At 43.8% G+C, this 21,642-nt stretch overlaps 1 pseudogene; it reads left to right on the top strand.

The window, feature by feature from the left end:
* The first annotated feature begins 1,531 nt into the window (after positions 1-1,531).
* On the top strand, positions 1,532-3,275 carry LOC122211531 (annotated as a pseudogene).
* The last annotated feature ends 18,367 nt before the right edge of the window (positions 3,276-21,642 follow it).

The following is a 21,642-nucleotide window of genomic DNA, read 5'->3' as shown; positions in this document are numbered from 1 at the left end:
ACGGCGTGAGCCCGGGAGAAGCTCATTTCAGTCACGCAAGGCCAGAGAGAAGCTCGGCCTCGCGCAGGAGGTTAATAATAGAGCCCATCCTAGAGGCCGTCCGGGAAAGCCTTTGGAATTTTCTGTCTTCAGATATGCCTCGGATGGAGCCATTCAGAAGCACTTTATTCTCTAGGCCCTTCTCTGTGGCGACCTGGCTCTAGAAGGAAGATGGTTTCAGTTCTGGTTTTGAAACCTCGGGGGCTAGGACTGTTTTAGGGTTTGAAGCCAAAACATATCGAGCAAATGAAAACCTCTCACTCACCAGGAATCTTCACTCTTCGTTTTCAAACACATCAAAAGGTGTGTCAACAGCATTGACTGAAGGTCTATTCTGTGAAGAAGTGTGGACGGGGCACTGCGGGGAAATTTGCAGGACCGTGTATTAATAGCTCATTCATCCATCTTTATCTAGCCATTTAATTCAATTTCGTGAATCAAACCAAATCAGAACTACCCACTGAGCTTTACTAACCACAAACCCTGCCTTCGAGGGATGCCGGAAATACAGAGGGAGTAATGTATAAAAAGTCACTCCCGAGAGCCTCCCACCTGACGGAGGAAGCGGCAAAGGCAAAGGCACGAATAGATTCGGCCAGGGGAACTGTGATAAATGCAACAAGGGAAGCTGACCGGAGGTGTGCCAGGGATTCTGCAAAGGGACCTGTCCTGCTGAGTCGGAAAAATGACAAAATGCGGTTTTTGATTAGGAACTCATTACCAGACACTTTAGGTATTCAATAGGTACCTGCTGGGAACTGCTAAGTAAGGTGGGCATGGGTGCAGGCCTGGGAAGGCTGGTTTGAGAATTCACAGGCAGAAGCGACGGCAAGGCGCAGGCACGGTGGGTGACAGTTGCCACTCGCAGCCGGTCTGGTGAGTCTAGGGGGGCAGCCAGCCGTTCCGTTTCTTCATCCATCACCATCCTCTCCATCTAGTCATCCATCCATGCCGTCACACTGGCAGTGAGGGACAAACCAGGGGGGACGACTGACATTGCAGAAGCAGCGAGTAGGAGCTAGAAAGCATTTGCAGAGTAGGAAGTGGGATCACAGGGGGGACCGGCGGAACGGGGGCCTGATGTTTGGTGGCAGATGGGGAAGGAGGCAGAGGTAGAACCCAAAGCCTGGGCCAGGGGCCAGAGACGGGGCAAGCAGATGAGGTGACCGCGTGCAGGCCCCCCAGATGTGCTCACTGAGTCTCTGTGACGCAACCTCCAGAGGGGCATTTAGGCCAGGCACGAATTCTGTAGCAAGGACTACTTGTATGCACAGCCTTGTGCCGGGTGAGAGAAAGATCCAAGAGAAGTATATGAGAGGGTCTCTGTCCTGACAGAGCTTATAATCCAGCTGAGCAAAGGAGGAAAAATGGAAAAGAAACAAGTGGGTCGTGATACGAGAACAATTGTGAGAGTGTGCATGTGAAGTGTGAATGAGTCGTGGCAATGGGAAGAGGTTAACTGCAGTCTAGACTCACCTCATTGGTACGGAAGGGTGCCTGGTTGCGCTAGGAAGTCACGGGAAGCGTGCCCAGGAGGGGAGTTTTGAACAAGACCTCCAAGAGTGGCCAGTCGGACTCTTCTCCTCCGCGGGGCCGCGGCTGTGGTGATAGTCTATCCGACTCCATCCTTGTCGCCGCAGCGACACCCGCACTCACGGCTGCCATGACTGAGCAGATGACACTGGGTGACGCCCTCAAGGGCCACACTGGCTGGGTGACTCAGATCGCCACCGCTCCCCAGTTCCCGGACGTGGTACTTACAGTCTGCCCGTCATCGTGTGGAAGCTGACCAGGGCTGAGAACAGCTCTGGCATCCCACAGAGTGCTCTTAGGGGTCATTCCCACTCTGTTAGTGATGTGGTGGTCATCTCCTCAGCTGGCCAGTTTGCCCTCTCAGGCTCCTGGGAGCCTCCTGGCCCCCTGGTCTCTGGGATCTCACAATGGGTACCACCACACGCAGATTTGTAAGGCATACCAAGGATGTGCTGAGTGTGGCTTTCTCCTCTGACAACTGCCACATTGTTTCTGGCACCTGAGATAGAACCATCAAGCTGGTGTGTATGCAAATATACTGTCCAGGATGAGAGCCATTCGGAGTGGGTGTCTTGTGTCTGCGTTTCACCCCATGGCAGCAATCCCATCATTCTCTCCTGCGGCTGGGACAAGCTGGTCCAGGTATGGGGCCTGGCTAACTTTAAGCTGAAGACCAGTCACATCGGCCACACAGGCTGCCCGAACACTGTGACCATCTCTCCATGGATCTCTCCGTGCTTCTGGAGGGAAGGATGGCCGGGCCATGTTGTGGGACCTCAACGAAGACAAGCACCTTTATACACTAGATGGTGGGGACATCATCAATGCCCTGTGCTTCAGTCTAATGGATGCTGCCTCTGGGCTGCCACGGGCCCCAGCATCAAGATCTGGGACATGGAAGGCAAGGTCACTGTAGAGGAACTGAAGCAGGAAGTAATCAGTACCAGCAGCAAGGCGGAGTCACCCCAGTGTCCCTGTCTGGCCTGGTCTGCTGATGGCCAGACTCTGTTTGCTGGCTTCAACAGATAACCTGGTGTGAGTGCGACAGGTGACCATCAGCACCACTAGAAATATGTGGCAGAGCTTTAGAAATAAAACATTGGTTTGCTAGAGAGAGAGAGAGAGAGAGAGAGAGAGAGGCTGGCCAGTCCGATATGGGCAGGCAGGGGACCTCTGCCTCAGCCTATAGGTTGCTATTAGCCCCAGCCACCTGTTGTCCTTGGTACGGGTGTGATCTGAGCCAGTGGTGCTCTGGAGCTGGTTCGCACACGCTTGGGAGAGCCGACTTTGTGTATCTCTTCTCAACTTGCTTTCCCGTGACATCATGCGGGTAGCTTGAAATGGACCCAAACGGCACCGTTTACACCGCAGACATCCGTAAATGCTTCTTACCTGGGAATTTCTTTCCCCCGGGATTTCTGACGTATCAGCCACACTTTGCCCCTGACCCGTTTTCCCCTGGGGAAAGGAGAGAACCAAATCACCACTTCCGGGAGGAGCATTTTCAACCTGGATCTAATTCAGATTTTATTTTTATCTCACATGCCAACACAGAGTTCAAGAGTTCATTTCCAAAGACAGGCACTTTTCATTCCCTACCTAGAGGCTGTGCTGCTGGCACCAGGGAGCCGAAGATGAGTGTGATGCAGCGGCAAGGAAAAAGGGCACCAATCGACGGCAAAGTCAACCGGCAAGGGCTTTGACGGAGGTCCCTTAGGATGCCGGAGGAACACGGGAGGAGGCTGGGGTGGATAGAGAGCCAGGAAGCGCTTTCCCAAGAAAGCAGTGCTTGTCCTGATTCCTGAGAGGGAATTCCAGGTGGAGAAAACATGCCAGCAAAAGCAAAGGGAGGCTTGAGGGCTTTCTGCTCTGTGCGCTGTCATTTGTAAGTTTGGAGCAACACAGAGGAGCCACAGGGGGTGCTGGGCAGGGAGTCAGAGGCCCCTGATGGTGTTAAGAGCATGTGAACGTTCCTAACGGTGAAGGTCAGTCAGGGAGCAGGGTGCAGGCAGCAGGGTGTGGGGAAGCTGCAAGGACCAGAATAAGGAAAGGCCGGGGAGACTGGTCTGTTTCCCTACCCGTTCTCGCCTGGCTTCTATGAAGCCCTTTCAGGGCTTCTCACTAAGGTTTCTGGGGCTGGGAGAAAAGTCGGGGCTTCCCCGATTACTGCAGACATGGGGCAGATCCAGTTCGTCCAGGACTTCCCCAGCCAAGGCCTGACTTCTCAGATCTACAGTAGCTGAGCCTTCCTGGAGCCCATGACCACCTGTTCCTATGGTGATGTCCACCGCCTTCTTTCTCTTTTACTTAGCGCAACGCTTTTCAGATTCACAAGAGTTGTTACCTAACAGTGATCATTTTGCCTTTATTATTGCTGAGGAGTGTTCTACCATACGGTTGTACCACATTTTGTTTATACATTCACTGAATGAAGGACGTGTGGCCTGTGTCTAATTTGGGGGAATTATGAATACAGCTACTCTGGACGTTGGTGCACAAGTCATTATGTCAATATACATTTTCAGTTCTCTAGAGTCAATACTCAGAGTGGGATGTCCGGGTCGAATGGTAAGTGTACGTTTAACTCTAAAAAAACTGTCCAACTGTTTTCCAGAGTCGCTATACCAGTTTGCACTCCCACCCACAGGTACTCGAGAGTTTCAGTTGCTCCCCGTCCTCATCAGCCAGCCCTTGATATTGTCAGTGTATTTTTACTTTAGCTATTCTGAGAAGTGTGTAGGGATATCTCATTGTGATTTCAATTTGCATTTTCCTAATAGCTCATGATGCTGGGCATCTTTTATTGGCCGTCCTTATATATCCTCTTCGGTGATCTATCCAAATATTTTTCTCACTTTTTAACTGGATTGTTTGGCTTCTTATTGTTGAGTTTTTTTTTTTTTTTCAACGTTTTTTTATTTATTTTTGGGACAGAGAGAGACAGAGCATGAACGGGGGAGGGGCAGAGAGAGAGGGAGACACAGAATCGGAAACAGGCTCCAGGCTCCGAGCCGTCAGCCCAGAGCCCGACGCGGGGCTCGAACTCACGGACCGCGAGATCGTGACCTGGCTGAAGTCGGACGCTTAACCGACTGCGCCACCCAGGCTCCCCCTTATTGTTGAGTTTTGAGTATTCTTTAGATATTGTGGGAACAGGTCCATGGTTGGATTTGTGACTTGCAATCACAGTATTTACAGGTATTTTCTCTCAGGCTGTAGCCTTTTCATTTTCAGAGCAAAAGTTTCTAATTTTGATAGGCTTCAATCTATATGTTTTTCTTTTACGGAATATGCTTTTGGTGTCATGTCTGAGAACTCTTTGCATAATCCAGGTCATTATGATTTTCTCCTATGTTTTTTTTTCCTAAAAGTTTTACATTTTACACTTAGATCTATGATTTATTTTCAGTTAATTTTTGTATAAGGTTTGAGGTATAAGGCAGGGTTTATCGTTTTGCATATGGATGGCCAATTGTTTCAAAATCATTTGTTAAAAAGACTCTCTTTTCTTCGCTGAATGGCTTTTGCATGGCTGCCAAAGATTAAATGCACATTTTTATGCGTCTATTTTTGGAGTTTATTATGTTCCCCTGATCTATTTTCCTACCTCTTCACCAATACCATACCGTTTTGAGTCCTGTAACTTTATAGTAAGTTTTAATATCATGTAGTTAGATTCCTCTAACCTATTCTTTTCAAAGTTACTTTGGATGTTCTGAGTCCTTTGCATTTCTATATGAACTTGAAATCTTCTCATTAATATATGCAAAAAGGCCTACTGAGATTTTGGTTTGTATTGCACTAAAGCCATACATAGATTTAGGGAGAATTGACAACTTAATTACACTGAGACGTCCATTCTATGAATATGGTGTGTCTCCATTTATTTAGGTCTTCTGACTTTTTAATCATCATTTTATAGCTTTTAGCATGTTTTATAAGATTTGTGCATGCATTTGTAACATGTCCATGTTTTCTAAGATTTATGCCCTTGTAAGTATTTCATTCTTTTTAGCTGTTATAAATGGAATGGTTTTTGTAATTTTAGTTTCCGATTGCATATCACTAGTATATAGAGATACAATAAATTTTTGTATGTCAACATTGGATCCTGCAACTTTGCTAGCCACGCTGTGTTCTAGAAGGTTTTTAGTAGAGCTGTGGAATCTTCTATATAGATGATCATGTCATGTGTGAATAGGGATGGTTTTATTTCTTCTTTAAGATTGATGGCTTTTAATTTCTTTTTCTTGCACTATTGCACTGGCTAAGACTTCCAGTATTATGTGGAATTAAGAGTATTGATAATGGATATCCTAGCCCTCTTTCTGATCCTAGGATGAAAACATTTTAGGGAGAAATCTTTTACCATTAAGTATAATGTTAGCTGAAAGTTTTTTGAAAAAATTCCCCTCTTCCTAACTTGCTATGAGTGCTTATCATGAATGGATGTTATATTTTGTCAGATGCTTTTTTGCATGTCTTGATAAGATCACTTAGTTTTCCATCTTTAGATGATTAACATGGTAAATTGTATTATTGATTTTTGAATATTGAATCAGCCTTGCACTCTTGGGATGAATCTCTGTTAATTATGGTGAGTATTTCTTTTTTGTATATTGCTGTATTTCATTTGCTAATATTTTGTTGAGGATTTTTATTTCATTTATGGTCATGAAAAATATTGATCTGTAGTTTTCTTTTTTCTATACTGTATTTTTATGGCTTGGTAGCAGTAAAATGTTGGCCTTATAAAATGAGTTCAAAATTATTCCCCTCTGTTTTCTGAAAGAAAGTATGTAGAAATTGGTGTTGCTTCTTCTTTATATGTTTGGTAGAATTTTACAAAGGCTACAATCTGGAACTGGAGATTCTTTTGGGGGAAGATTTTAACTACAAATTTAATTTCTTTAATAGTTATAAAGTTATTCAAGTTATCTACTCTACCTGGAATGACATTTACTAGTTTGTGGTTTATAAGGAATTGGTCTATTTAATCTAAGTTGTTGATAGCTGTGCACAGAGTTGCTTGTAGTATTTTTTATTATTACTGTCCTTGTAATGTCTGTGGCTTCTGCAATGATACTGCCTCTTTCATTCCTGATAGCAGTAATTTGTGTTTTCTTTCTTATTTTGTCAGTCTTTCTAGAGACTTATCAAGTTAATTGATTTTTTCTCTAAGAACCAGCTTTTAGTTCTAGTGATTTTCCTCTATTGTTTTTTCTTCAATTTCATTGATATCTGCCTTTATCTTTATTACTTACTTTCTTCTTTTTTTATTTAAAATTTTTTTTTAATGTTTATTTGTTTTTCAGAGAGAGAGAGAGAGAGAGAGAGAAGCAGCGTGAGCAGGGAAGGGGCAGAGAGAAAGGGAGACACAGAATCTGAAGCAGGCTCTAGGCTCTGAGCTGTCAGCACAGAGCCCCATGCGGGACTCAAATCCATGAACTGTGAGGTCATGATCTGAGCCAAGGTCAGATGCCCAACTGACTGAGCCACCCAGGCACCCTACTTTCTTCTTCTTGATTTATGCTTATTTTGCTCTCCTTTTTCTAGTTTCTTAGGGTAGAAGCTTAGCTTATTTATTTGATACCTTTTTCCTTTTCTAGTATAGGCGTTTTTAGTGCTATAAATTTCCCTCCAAGCACTGCTTTAGCTGTGTCCCACAGATTTTCAGATATTGCATTTTCTTTTTTGTGCAGTTTCATGGAAACTTTTTCCTTGATCCATGGATTATATTTAAGTTTTTAAAATTTTCAAGTGTTTGGAGACTTTCCTGTTGTTCACTTGGAAAAAATGTGTATTCTACTGTTTTGGGTTAAAAATTAGGTTCAGTTGGTTGATGATATCAATCAATTCTTGTATATTCTTGCTGATTTTTTTCTACTCACTAGTACTATTACTGAGAGAAGGGTGTTGAAGTTTGCAACTATAATTATGTGTTTGTCTACTTTTTCTTTCATTTTGGTCCATGTTTGTTTCATGTATTTTCTTTTTTTAATGTTTATTTATTTTTGAGAGAGAGGCAGAGAGAGACAGAGCGTGAGAGGTGGAGGGACAGAGAGAGAAGGAGTCACAGAATCTGAAGCAGGCTCAGGCTCCAAGCTCTCAGCACAGAACCTGACACGGGGCTTAGACTCACAGACTGTGAGATCATGACCTGAGCTGAAGTCGGGCGCTTAACCGAATGAGCCACCCAGGCGCCCCTGTTTCATGTATTTTCAAAGCCTGTTCCTTAGGTGTACACACATTTAGGATTATTATGCCTTTGGGGTTAATCGACACTTTTAGTAATATGTAATATCTCTCTTTACCTTTGAGAACTTTCTTTGCTCTGAAACCTACTTTGATATTAATATAACCTTTGTGGTTAAGCAAACTCTACAATGACTCCCAGTGAAGTTCACTTTCTGGTGGTCATGCCTTTATGTAATTCCCTCCTCTTGAGTATGGGTTGACCCTAGTTACTTGCTCCCAACCAATAGAACATAGCAAAGGTGATGGGATGTCATATTCATGATTAGATTACAGAAGATTAGTCTTGCTAGCAGAGTGCCTCCCTCCCTTTCTAGCATTGATGAAGCAAGTTGCTATGTTGGAAAGGTTTTATTACAAACAACTGAGATGTTCTTGAGCCAATAGTCTAAAAGGAAGTGAAGCCATCGGTCCAGCTACCATCAAAGATTTGTATCCTGACAACAACTATATCTCTCAGGACTCTCCAGAGAAATAGAACCAATAGGATATAAACAGATTTAAGAGGAAATTTATTATAAGAATTGGCTCATGCAATTTGAATATGATTTGTCTGGGTATGGATTTTTTTAGACTGATCCTGTTTGGGATGCATTTCGTTTCTTGAAACTTTAGGTTTTGTCTTTTGCCAAAATTGAGAGGTTTCCAGCCATTATTTCTCCAAGTACTTTTTCTTTTTTCTTTTTAAAAATTTTTTAAATGTTTATTTATTTTTGAGAGAGAGAGAGAGGCAGAATGTGAGAAGGGGAGAAGCAGAGAGAGGGGGAGACACAGAATCTGAAGCAGGCTCCAGGCTCTAAGCTGTCAGCACAGAGCCTGATGAGGGGCTCGAACACACGAACTGTGACATCACGACCTGAACCGAAGCCAGACACTTAACTGACTGAGCCACTCAGGCACCCCTCAAAACTTCCCTCTTTCCTATCCCTTTCTAGAAGTGTGATAACACAGACAGTAGACATTTTGTTGCTCTCCTACAGATCAATGAGGCTGTGTTGTTGTTTATCAATCTTTTTTCTTTCTGTTGTTCACATTGGAATATTTCTATTGACCTATCTTCAAGTTCATGGACTCCTTTATCGTCTCCAATCTGCTAATAAGTCCACTCAGTTGGTTTTTAAATTTCAGTTATGGTACTTTTCAGTTCCAAAATTTCCACTTAGTTTTTCTTTTTATCTTGTATTTCTTTGCTGATTCTTTCTCTTTAAGATTTATTTTGAGAGCATTTGTATTGCCCTTTCAAGAATTTTTTTTTTACTGCTTTAGGATCTTTGTCAGGTAATTACAATATCTCCATCATTTCCTTGTTGGTGTCTATTACCTGTTTTTTTCCACTTGAGTTGAGAATTCTGTGATTCTTCATAGGAAGTAATTTTGGATTGTATTCTTGACATTATGATTATTAGGCTATGAGATTTTGGGTCTTGCTTGAATCACATGAGTATTGCTGATATTTTTGTTTCAATGGACAATTGATGATTATATTTAGACCACAAGTTTCTACTTGCCTTCTGTAGGCTGAGGCTACAATGTCAGTTTCGCTTTCAGTCTTTGTAATACTATCCAGATCTGTCTCATGAGTAACCACCAAGTAGTCATTCCAGGACCTGGGTGGAAATATATTTGTTAGTATAGTTCTTAATGTCTTTGATATGCTTATTAGGATTAGATCTACACAAGTGCACACATATGCAGGTTGGGGGGTGAGCCCAGAAATTCACTGGGTCACTGTCCTAAGCTCTGCCATCTCTGTGATCTCCCCGGTACCTCTCCGCTCCCTAGGACTCACTTTTTTTTTTCCATCTCCCATATAATTGCAGTTTGTCTGTGGCCAAGTGGTAGGAGGACAGAAAGAAAGAAAGAAAAAAAAAGCAGTGAGATTTGGCCTCACCTCCATGGAAGCACTGGCTTCACTGAATGGTGAGGAAAGTTCTCCTCCCTTGGAATTTTGGCTCCTGAAGGCTACCATCACAGAATTGCCTGGGAGGGAGCAAGAGAATGAAGCAAAAGGAGAGGCAAAGCTGGATAATTTCCCCCAGTCTCTCTGAGCTTTAGAACTTCCCTTTAGCACTTCTGAAACCGGCACTAGAGGGTTTCTCCTAGAGTTTTCCTTGTCTACCACGGTGCTCAGTGTAGGTTTTCCAATGAACTTGAGCTAGAAGGACACAGAAGGGAAAAAATTAGTAAGGTGACTGTTAGTTTGAAGATACTTTATTTTTGGTGTTCCACCTCGGCTGTTGACTGCTATTTACTTTTTAGAGTCTTCTAGTAGTTGGCCATGTATTCTGTCCAGGTTTTATACTTGCATTCAATGGAAGCGAAAGTATGGTGTGTGCTCACTTCATCTTACCTGGAACTGGCTGCCTCACTGTTGTTTGAATGCACATTTCTATGGGTATTTGTGAGATTGAGTGCCTTTTCACGTTATCAATTCCCATCACGTATTTTCTTCTGTGAATAATATTCATATCTTATGACTATTTTAATTCCTAGGTTTTTCCCCCTTATTAATCGTAGGAGATTTTTATCCTGAATCGGAAGGCTTTGATTATTTTCTATGTGACAAATACGTTTTACCCTTGAGTTCCTCCTGCGTTTGGTTTTAAATTGTTCATAGCTAATGTTCTTAATGTAATCAAGAATATAAATTTGATAAATTAGTCAAATTTATTAACCTTTTCCTTTGACTTCTGTTTTTGGTAACTTTTTTTTTTTTTTAGGATGGGCTTTTTAACTCCAAGGTCGCTATTATATTCACCTATTATTTCGAATACTCATATGTTTGCTTTCTTATATTTACACATGTTATTCACTAGAATTATTTTTTGTGAATGATATATGTTAGGGATGTAGCTTAGTATTTTTTCCTAAATATGTTGCCATTTTTTCCAACACCATTTATTATACTTTATTTTATCTGCTGATTTTATCAACTACTAAGTTTCCATATACACAATGCTTTGTTTAAAAAACTTTTTAATGTTTATTTTTGAGACAGAGAAAGACAGAGCACGAGTGGGGGAGGGGCAGAGAGAGGGAAACACAGAATTTATTTATTTTTATTTATTTTTTTTTTTTGTACTTCTTTTTTTTTTTTTTTTTTTATTTATTTATTTATTTTTTTATTTTTTAATATATGAAATTTACTGTCAAATTGGTTTCCATACAGCACCCAGTGCTCATCCCAAAAGGTGCCCTCCTCAATACCCATCACCCACCCTGCCCTCCCTCCCACCCCCCATCAACCCTCAGTTTGTTCTCAGTTTTTAACAGTCTCTAATGCTTTGGCTCTCTCCCACCCTAACCTCTTTTTTTTTTTTTTTTTTTTTTTCCTTCCCCTCCCCCATGGGTTTCTGTTATGTTTCTCAGGATCCACATAAGAGGGGAAACACAGAATTTAAAGCGGGATCCAGGCTCTCAGCTGTTAGCACAGAGCCTGATGCGGGGCTCGAACTCACAAACTGGGAGATCGTGACCTAAGTCAAAATCGACACTTAACTGACTGAGCCACACAGGCACCCCAACAATGCTTTGTTTTAGAATTATATTCAGTTCCACTGACCTATTCATTTGTTCTTTCAAAATATTATATTATTTTAATGGATGTGGTTTTATAATATGCTTTAGTATGTAATAGGCCAGTGACTTTCCTAACCATTTTTCTTTCTCAAAATTGCCCTTAATATTCCTGGCATTTATATTCTTTCATATAGATTATAGAATCAACCAATATGGGGGATATTGAAGTGCATTAAATTTATAGGTTAATTTGGGGAGAATTTTTATAAATACTGTATTTGAGTCATCTTATTTATGAACATGGTGTATACCTTCATTTATTCAAGTCTCCTTTTATGTTCTCCTGGAAAGCTTTATAGCTTTTTCTCCATGGAGATGTGTGGGCATTTTATGAAATATATTCCCAGATATTGTATAATTTTATAGATATTTTAAAGGGTATTATTTCCAATATTTTTAGTTTTTTTAAGTTAAATTATTTTGAGAGAGAGAGAGAGAGAGAGGATAAGTGGGAGAGGGGCAGAGAGAGAGGGAGGGAGAGAATCTTAAGTAGGTTCTGTGCTGTTAGCACAGAGCCCAATGTGGGACTCGATCTTATGAACTGTGAGATCATGACATGAGCTGAAACCAAGAGTTCAACGCTTAACTGACTGAGTCACCCAGGTGCCTCTCTATTTTTATTTTATCCTTGATTATTGTAGATATATGAGAATACTATTGATTTTTTATACTTATCTTGTATCCAGGGTTTTACTAAATGTATTTATTAGTTCCAGCAGTTTTTTAATTAAACCTTTATATATTTATGGGGTATATGATCATATTTTCCATAAATAATGACTTTTTATTTCTTTTATTCCATATCTCTCTCTTTTCCTCCTTAGTGCATGTGTGTGTGTGTGTTTTGTGTTAACTAGGAGTCCCAGTATAATGTTAAATGTAGAGAAGAGAGAAACAATCTTTGTTTTATTTCAATTTCATTAGGAATTCTTTTAATGTTTCACCATCAAGTGTAATGCTTGCTATAGATTTCCAGTAGATAGTATTAATCAAGTTCATGAAGGTGATTTTATTTATGTTGGGTAATAGTTAAAAAAATTTTTTTTAATGTTTATTTATTTTTGAAAGAGAGAGAGAGAGAGAGAGAGTAGGGGAGGGGCAAAGAGAGAGGGAGACACAGAATCTGAAGCAGGCTTCAGGCTCTGAGCTGTCAGCACAGAGCCCGACACGAGGCTTGAACCCATGGACTGCGAGATCGTGACCTGAGCCAAAGTAGGACGCTCAACTGACTGAGCCACCCAGGTATCCTGGGTAATAATTTTTTTTTTAAATTACAAATGGATATTGAATTTTATCAAACGATTGTTCAGCATTTATTCAGATTGCATAAACCTATTAATTGTTTTCTAAAATGGAACCATCTTTGCTCTCTTAGGTTACTGTGCCGTGGTGATTTTTTTTCTTTTTTACACAGAAATATTGATTTGAACAAAGAGTTAATTTGCTAATAAATTATTTAGAAGTTTGACACCTATATTTATAAATGAAATTGCTTATAACATTTTTCTTGTAGTGTTTTTGTCTAGTATCGATATCAAAATTTCTATTTCCACAGGGAATAAATATTATCAGTTTCTTATGTATCCGTCTAGAGATACTTTAAGCATACACAAGCAAATGCACACACACATATAATTTTATCTTCTCTGCTTTTATAAACAGATGTATATATGTGTGCATATATGTCCCTTACATGTTCTATGTACATACATGTCTCCTATGTATGTGTGCTTTAATTTACTGATTTTTCTTAAAATATATTTGTCAGAGCATTTCATATTCAGTAGAAAAAGAATTTCCTCCATGTGAGTTTTTAAAAATTTTTTTTAACATTTTTCTTTATTTTTCAGAGACAGAGAGACAGAGAGAGACAAAGCACATGTGGGGGAGGGGCAGAGGGAGAGGGAGACCCAGAATCCAAAGCAGGCTCCAGGCTCTGAGCTGTCAGCACAGAGCCTAATGCGGGGCTTGAGCCCACAAATGGTGAGATCATAGCCTGAGCCGAAGTTGGATGTTCAACTGACTGAGCCACCCGGGGACCCCTCATTTGGAGTTTTTAAACGGCCTCATGATACTCCATTGTATGAATGAGCATAATTTATTTAATCAGTCTACTCCTGGTGGACAACCGCAAGTATTTCTATAAGGCGTACTTACATATATCATTTTACATACAGGTGAGGATATCTGTAGGATAAGTTCTTAGAAGTGGGTCAAAAGACACTTGTGATTTGGATAAATGTTGCTAAATTGACCTCCATAGAAATGGTACAAATTTACATGCCCACAACAATTCTTGAGGTTTCCTTTCTACTCACACTGTTTTCCAACACAGTGTTATCAAACATTTTGATTTTTGGCACTCTGATGGGTGAGAAAACAGGTACTTTACTACAGTTTTCATTTGTAGTCTTCTTATCAAAGAGAATTGTGACTAGTTACGTTTTCCAGAATCCCTTATGGACAAGGGTGACAATGTGACATGTTTCTGCCAATGAGATGTGAAAACAAGTCATGGAGTATGGCTTCCAAGAAAGCAGTTTAAGAGGGAGGTGGGTGTAGACTCAGCTAGCCACTGCCCTTTTTTTGTTTTGTTTTGTTTTTTTGTTTTTTGTTTTTTGTTTTCTTAGACCTTTAACCTCTTCCCTTTTTCCTGTCTGGATGCTTAAGAGCACATGCTTAAGATGACTGAACTGAAAGAGAAGACGATTACTCAGTGTGGCAGGGAGGACGTCGTAAGCACAAGGGATCTCACCGATACCAAGTAAGTAGCCGGATCACAGAAAGTTCGAGTAGGAAGTAACCATGAAACTCAGCCAATCCAATGCCTCCCTTTTACAGATAGGGCCACTGAGATTTAGAAACGTGAGGTGGCTTAATGGTGCTGTCACTAAAACAGCCAATGCTCACTCCCTTGCCCCAAGCCCTAAGATTAGACAGGTAGTTTTCAGAAAGGTCTCATGAAGCTGGGTTTATAGGAAGGAGAGGGGGGCACAGAAAAAACAGGAGAGTGCCAGTATAAGCAATTATACATAAGCCTTTTCAGAGGAAAGAATCCAACCTCTATTTGTCACATGATGAACTTATCAGATGAGGTCCATTCAATAGTGCAAGACCAAAGCAACATAAGAAAGATATATCCTTCACCTCCTCCCACAGTCCATACCCTCCATATTCTTGGCCAAATGTTTATATATATATATATACATATATATATATATATATATATATATATTTATATTTTACATATGTAAATTCTGGGCATTAAGAAGAAAATTGAAAACAAATGAAAAAGCATCCATTATTCCATTAGTAAACTCATAGAACTTACATTGGAAATACATCTCAAGGAGAATCGAGAAAAGTAAAAGCTCACAATGTGCGTGTCTCCTCTGTTCAAAGTATTTCGTGTAAATATCTTACTTAACCTTGAGAATACTCTGTGTCCATGTTATGCAGATGGGGAAACTGGGGCTTGTACCTCATTAGCTGTTGAAGATCACAGACTGGGTATTATCATGATTGTAAGTGGTAGAAACCCGAAAGACTTAGTTTAAACTGGACAAGGAATTTAGTAGTTAGGCCAGCAGAACTTTGGGGAGGCAGAGAAGCCGCTGGCCTCCAGAACAAGCAGAAACTGCTTTGGAGGTTTCCTTGCTCCTCCAGAGGGTCAGCCTCATTTCTCAGCCCAGCTTTCTCTGCTTATCAGGGCTCAGGGCAGCCAGTTGCTCAGGCCTTACATCTCATAGCCTTGCTTTCAGAGAGGAACTAATATCATCTTCTTTGAATGGCACTGTGATTGGCAGCTTCCACTGAAAGCAAACGGTGTGAATGGGGCAAGGAAACGACTCCCCAGAAGAAGAGGGTGGGTGCTGAGCCCAGAAGCAGAGAAAGTGTCAGGACCAGAAATTCCACTTTAGCCAACATTCATACTCAACGGTGTTCTATTCCAAGTTTCTTCTCTTAACCAGCATAACACAAAGAATAATAACTAAACTGACTAAGGGCAAAGAGAGAAAGAGAGGCGGTGTTCAGATTTGAGGGCACATCAGAATTCTCCAGCCCATTCTTCCACTAACTAAGCAGAGTCTCTTGGGCTGAGGCTGGCACACTGGGTTTTGTTTCTGGTAGAGAATTGAAAACCGTGGAGGTGCCTCATCAACTTGAATGTGCACTTGAAATTACCCAGGGAGCCTGTTAAATTGCAGACTCTGGTCCTGTGGGTCTGGGGTTGGGCCACAGACTTGGCGTTTTGAACGAAATACAAGGTGATGCCCACGCTGATACCCGGACCACGCTTTGAGTAGCAAGGCTGCAGAGGGGCTTGCTCGTGAAGCAAATTTTAGAATAAATTAAAAAAAAAAAAACCCTGAACTTTTACCCGGTGAGTAGTAAACCAGGAAGATACATGGACCCAACACATTAGCATCCATCCTACTGGTAGCTGCAGGGACACCCACAGTCTTCACTGGTCGACGGTCTACACCTGCCATTCTCCATCCTTCACAAGCCAGCTGTGAGACCACTTCTGGTCCCTTAGACCTCCCTCTGTCCTGAGTCCCTCTCAAACTACAAGGGAAAGTAGTCATATCTAAATTCCAAATCTTATGTTCGGAGTAGACATAAGTTATAAAGTTCAGATGCTAAGAACATTCTCTTGTTTGCTTTTGCTTTTGTTTTGTTTTGTTTTTGTTTTTGTTTTGCTCTAGCAATCTTATTCCAAGGGCTTTGCATGGGAAAGTGTATTAAAATTTTTTAAATGTTTATTTTATTTTTGAGAGAGAGAGAGAGAGTGTGTGAAAGGGGGAGGGACAGAGAGAGACACAGAATCCAAAGCAGGCCCCAGGCTCTGAGCTGTCAGCACAGAGCCCGACACAGGGCTCGAACTCACCAACTGCGAAATCATGACCTGAGCCGAAGGCAGACACTTAACCAACTGAGCCACCGTGCGCCCCGGCAAGGTGTATTTTAGCAGCAAGTGGAGGCTGACCAGCTAAACAAAAGCCATTAACGGGCGAAAACTCCAGTGGTAAATGGCATTTCACAAAATTATCTTGACACACGGGGATAATGACAGTAGTTACCTTTTAGGCCTGTTGTGAGAATTCACTGAGACCGTGTGCAGAAGGGTGCCGGGACCAAAGAGAGAGCATCCTCAAAATGTATCCAGTATTGCTATCATTAGCTTTTGTCCCCGAGTAGTCGCCCCGCCCCTGTGTCATCCGCTTGCCCGGGGTAAGGTTTATTGCTCGCCAGGTTGTGTATTAATAACAGCAAGGAGGTAGAAGAGGCGGAGGGAGGGGTAGGGAGTCACGGGTTCGTGGCAATAGCTCCGTTTTCTTAAAGGCTTCGGTGCAAAGCCTCTGATACAATTTGTTAGCCCACCCAACCCTGCAAATCGGAAATTGGGTTTATATTTGAGCAATTTGGCCAGGCCACTGAAGCTTCATGTGTCAACAGCAGCACCGACTTATCGAAATAAAGCTCCCAGATGCCTGGCCGGCCGCTGCAGCCTCTGGTTCACACCTCCCACGATCTTGAACTGGAAAGAAATGAGCCCACACTCCTGGGGGTCGGTTCTGGGTCTGAGACTGTCAGAGACGACTCAGCCGGTCTTCGCAAACAGGGGCTCCGGTAGCTTGAGGGAGAAACAAAGGCAGCGGCCCCCGAAGCTGGGGTTTTGAAAACCCCTGTGTTTCTCATACGGCTGCTTTTAGCCTGCGAAGTATAGCCTCTAACCCGGGAAATTTTGAATATTTTAAAGCAACCCTGTTGCATGATTTGCGGTAAACGCTAAGGAAGAGCCACTCCAGGGGCACCTGGGTGGCTCAGTCGGTTGAGCGTCCGGCTTCGGCTCAGGTCATGATCTCGTGGTCTGTGAGTTCAAGTCCCACATCGGGATCTGTGCTGACAGTTCGGAGCCTGGAGCCTGCTTCAGATTCTGTGTGTCTCTCTCTCTCCCTCTCTCTCTGCCCCTCCCCCACTCACGCTCTGTCTCTCTCTCTCTCTCTCAAAAATAAATAAACATTAAAAGATTTAAAGAAAAAAGGAAGAAGAACAACAACTCCAGGAAGCGGTGTCGGTACCTTACTTTGTTTGGATGCAACCACTTGGTTGTGGGAACCCAGGACCCGAGCTGCTTTAGTGACAAAAGGAATACATTCTCTAATTATCAAAGTGAGAGCAACGTGGAATTTTCTGTGCGGGACGAGAGACTGCACTGGGGACGAGAAGGTAGCAGAAGGGGCCTGCAGACCAGGGGAAGATGTGGAAGGTGGTAGAAAGCTGGAGGCTGGGGACCAGGCCAGCGAGAAAGCCTTGTGGGGAGGAATGGCTGGTGACTTTTCCAGCCAGTGATTCCGAACGTACACATTTCAGCTGGTTCCTGTTCTGTGCGGGCCCCCGGCCCCTTACTGTTAGTCTGGGTCTGATACAGGCATTGCCTTGGGGAGCTAATTAGAAGGTGTGTCTTCCAGGCGGGGCTATCAGGCAGATGACACAACAGAGAGAAGCAGGAGGGGAGGCAAGGTGCAGCGGGCACACAACCCTTGCCCCGGGCAGGAGGAAGGGGGGAGAGGACGGAAACCAAGCCCACCCCCGGCGCCTGCCTGAACTCTCCCAGGAGTCATCAGGGATCCTGGAGAAAGCAACCAATCTCCCTCGGTTCATGGGAGAGGGACTTCAGCTAGTTCATCGGCTTAGACAATGTGACTCAGAATAATGTGTTCACATTCATAGTATTTCTTTTTTTTTTAAGATTTTTTAAAAGTTTATTTATTCATTTTTGACAGAGAGACACAGACAGAGAGGGAGAGAGAGAACGAGCAGGAGAGGAGCAGAGAGAGAGAGAGAGAGAGAGAGAGAATCCCAAGCAGGCTCCGCACTATCGGTGCAGAGCCTGATATGGGGCTTGAACTCGCAAACTTGAGATCAGGACCTGAGACAAAACCAAGAGTCAGATGCTTAACCAACTGGGCCCCCCAGGCACCCCTCTTTATAAAAAAAAAGGTTTATTTATTTTTGAGAGAGAGAGAGCATGAGCAGGGGAGAGACAGAGAAAGAGAGAAGGGGACAGAGAATCCAAAGCAGGCTCTGTGTTGACAGGGGAGAGCCCACTGAGGGGCTCGAAACCAGGAACCGTGGGATCATGACCTGAGCCCAAGTCGAATGCTTAACCTACTGAGCCACCCACGAGCCACACATTCATATTTCTGAAGCACAATTTGAATCCGAGAGCCATCGAAGTTTCTGCGCAGGACCTAGTGATTGAGCCCCGCTGACTGCCTACATTCGTGTCCTGAGCAGCTTCATTGTTCTCTACGTGCTTGGGCGGGTTCTATTTTCAACAATATCCCAAACTGGGAAGATTAGAAAAGTTTTGGGAAGGTGGCTCTCTAGAATCTACAGAGTCTACCGATTTCATTTCCAGAATTCAGTCTCACTCCATCAAAAGGGGTTGCTTTCAACTTACAGGGTCCTGAAGGGTGTCAGCAAGGGAAGACGTGTCCCTGTTAATAAGAACGGGTATCAGTAATGGCTCACACCAGCGAGGAACAATCTGCACTTTCCTGAGTTGGCATTTTTCACGTCTATAAATCGGGTTTCGAGAGAAAATGAACGAGTGATTATTATTGCACAAATGGTATGAGTGGATTAAGCTACTTGTTTTCAGCAGAGGGCACGTCAGACAGGGAAGGAGGAGACCTGCGTTGGAGTTCTTATTCTACGTATACCCGAAACTGATCACCTTTGACAACACTCCTTATCCTTGCTTGGCTGCGTCCTCTGTGAGAGATTGTTCTAAATCAGCTCTCAGGTTCCTTGCAACTCTAACTTTCTGTGATTTAAGAAAGTTGCATCGGAAACCCAAGTGTGGGTAATCCATTAACCTGAAGGTTCACAGCATCCTTAGGGCCTCAGTGATATGGTGCATGGTGTCCTGAGGTCGAAATAAATACCCCAAAGTTCCATCTGTTCAATGGCCCAAACAATAAATAGCTATGTCCTAATCATTTAGTAGCCATTTGAAAAAATAATACACATGAGTTGAAGCGACATGAATTGGAAGCTATTTCACGCCTACATAACCACACTTACTCGCAGGTGCTTGTGACTTTCGACTACTGCCCAACTTCTCAAATCTTCAAGGCAGACTGGACCACAGCACTGTCATTTCCTGTTCTGCATTGCTGTTTACTCAGTATTTGCTTTTTATCGCAGCAACCACTAAAGTCTAGCTTTTCACAGCTATGATGTCACCGAAAGGAGCATAGCACCATCTATCTTGAAACTGTGAACAACCTCGAAACCCTGGTGAGTTTGCGGCATCGCCCTGGGGTGCCTGGGTGCACGGTTTGGGAACCATGGCCTTAATCAGTGTACAAGGTCTCCCTCTCACTTTCAATGGTACCGCGGGCACCTCCCCGTGGCAGACATTTTTGGAATCCGTGGGCTAAGCACAGAATGAGATGTTTTTCAAAACTTGAGTGCACTCCCTCTCTGAATCCTGCCCTGTTAAATAATGAATCACCCAGGGTGATCTTCCCCGCGTCCCAGCGCTGGGCATTGACATTCCAGAGATGGGCAAGTTTCATTCTGACTCCACTGTGGCCCCTGCTTGCTCCCAGGGCACACACTGGGCTTTGTCAGCCCTTGGAACTCTCCGCCCTCCTCTGAAAGCCCAGGATATGACTCTGCTGTCCTGCCTACCACTGGGCTCCGTCCTTGCTCCCGGCCCACTTGCTGTTTGAAGTCATGGAGACCCGCTGTCTCCTGACTTTTTCTTGTTAATCTCCCGAGGGGGCTTCACTTCTCTGGCCAGCCCTAGGATCTATCCCTTCTGCCGTCTTCTCCCCAGCGCCCTCAGTGGCTTACAATCCTGCAGAAGCTCCTCCTTGCTTCAGTCCAACGAATCATTTGCATCACGCCTTCTCTCAACTGAGTTCAGAGGAAGTAGTCCCCCAAACGGGTGCCTTGGGGCCACGGCGGGTGGTGATCTGTGGCCTCAGCTGGGCCCTTAGGTTCCAGGGCACATTTTAATGCAACCAGATAAGCCCCTTCCCGTCTGCCCCCCCAGCTCCCAGTAGAACACTGCCTGGTTTCTCCACTCTCCTCCCTCATCCCAGCCTCTCTTGCTCAGCAGATAACCTTGTAGCTCAGAGCAATGCAGAGCTCTGAGAAGCAAGCGCCAAAGCTCCGGCCTCTCTGCGAGGCCTTCTCCGCGAGGCCTTCCCTCCTGCAACCCACCTTCTCATTTTGTCCCTCCAGGCTCGAGGAAGAGGTATCGCCCCTGCGCCAGACCCTCGCTCTGGGGCCTTGATCCCCTCCCTTCCCGTGACTCCTGGCCCTGCATCTGGCTCCACTGACTGAGTCATTCCTCTCCCTGTGATGTTTTCAATATCCCCTTCTTCGCCGGTTCCTTCCAGGTAGCCTATGAGTGTGTTTTAAGTCTCATACTTGAAAAAAAAAAAGTCTCTGACAACATCCTTTCGATAACTGGTGCCTGACCATCCTCCTTGCAGTAGCAGACGCATTTCTGGCGAGGAGTCCGTACTCACTGCCTCTATTTCTTGACCCCCACACACTCCTGCACTCCCTGCAGGCAGCCCCAGTCCCTCACTACCCTCTCCAGCCTCAGCCTGTCACTTCACTTGTCCCCACCCAGCCCTCCAGCCGCAGGAGCCACCTGCCATCTCAGAACAGGCTGTGCAGGCCACTTTTTGATGTCATTGTTCCCCACGCTCACTTTCTCCCTGGTCCACCTGGTAAGCACCACTTAATTCAAAACGTCCTCTGAGAAGCCTTTCCGGACTCTCCCTCCCTCCTCCGCCCACCAGGGAGACATGGTCACTCCTCCATTGTGTTTTCAGCTGTCCTTCGAGTCCCAGTGTCTGTGACCATTTACTTTCCATGTGTCTGTGCTTTTTTCCCCCCCAGCAAATATCAGAAGCTCCTGGAGAGCTAGGATTGTGCCTTAATTGTACCTGCATTTCCAGTGCCCAGAATACCTGGTGCATCTCCATGACCCCCAGGCAGCGAGCCAGGGAATGAGGTTTGGTAACTCAGTCTCCCCACACGGCAGTGGTGGGGTGGAGGGTCTGCCTCGTGACGTCCCTGTAGGAGATACATGATCCCAGAGAGTTTCCTCTAGATCTCTGAGCATGCATGGCACTTTCTAGAAGCTATCTCATTCTTCCTCATGGCAACTCTCAGGTAGGTAGTATGACCTATGTTTGA

This window comes from Panthera leo, chromosome F3 (genome assembly GCF_018350215.1).
Source record: "Panthera leo isolate Ple1 chromosome F3, P.leo_Ple1_pat1.1, whole genome shotgun sequence".
NCBI lineage: Eukaryota > Metazoa > Chordata > Mammalia > Carnivora > Felidae > Panthera > Panthera leo.
Note: the sequence above shows the minus strand (reverse complement) of the source record. Positions and strands in the feature narration are given on the sequence as shown.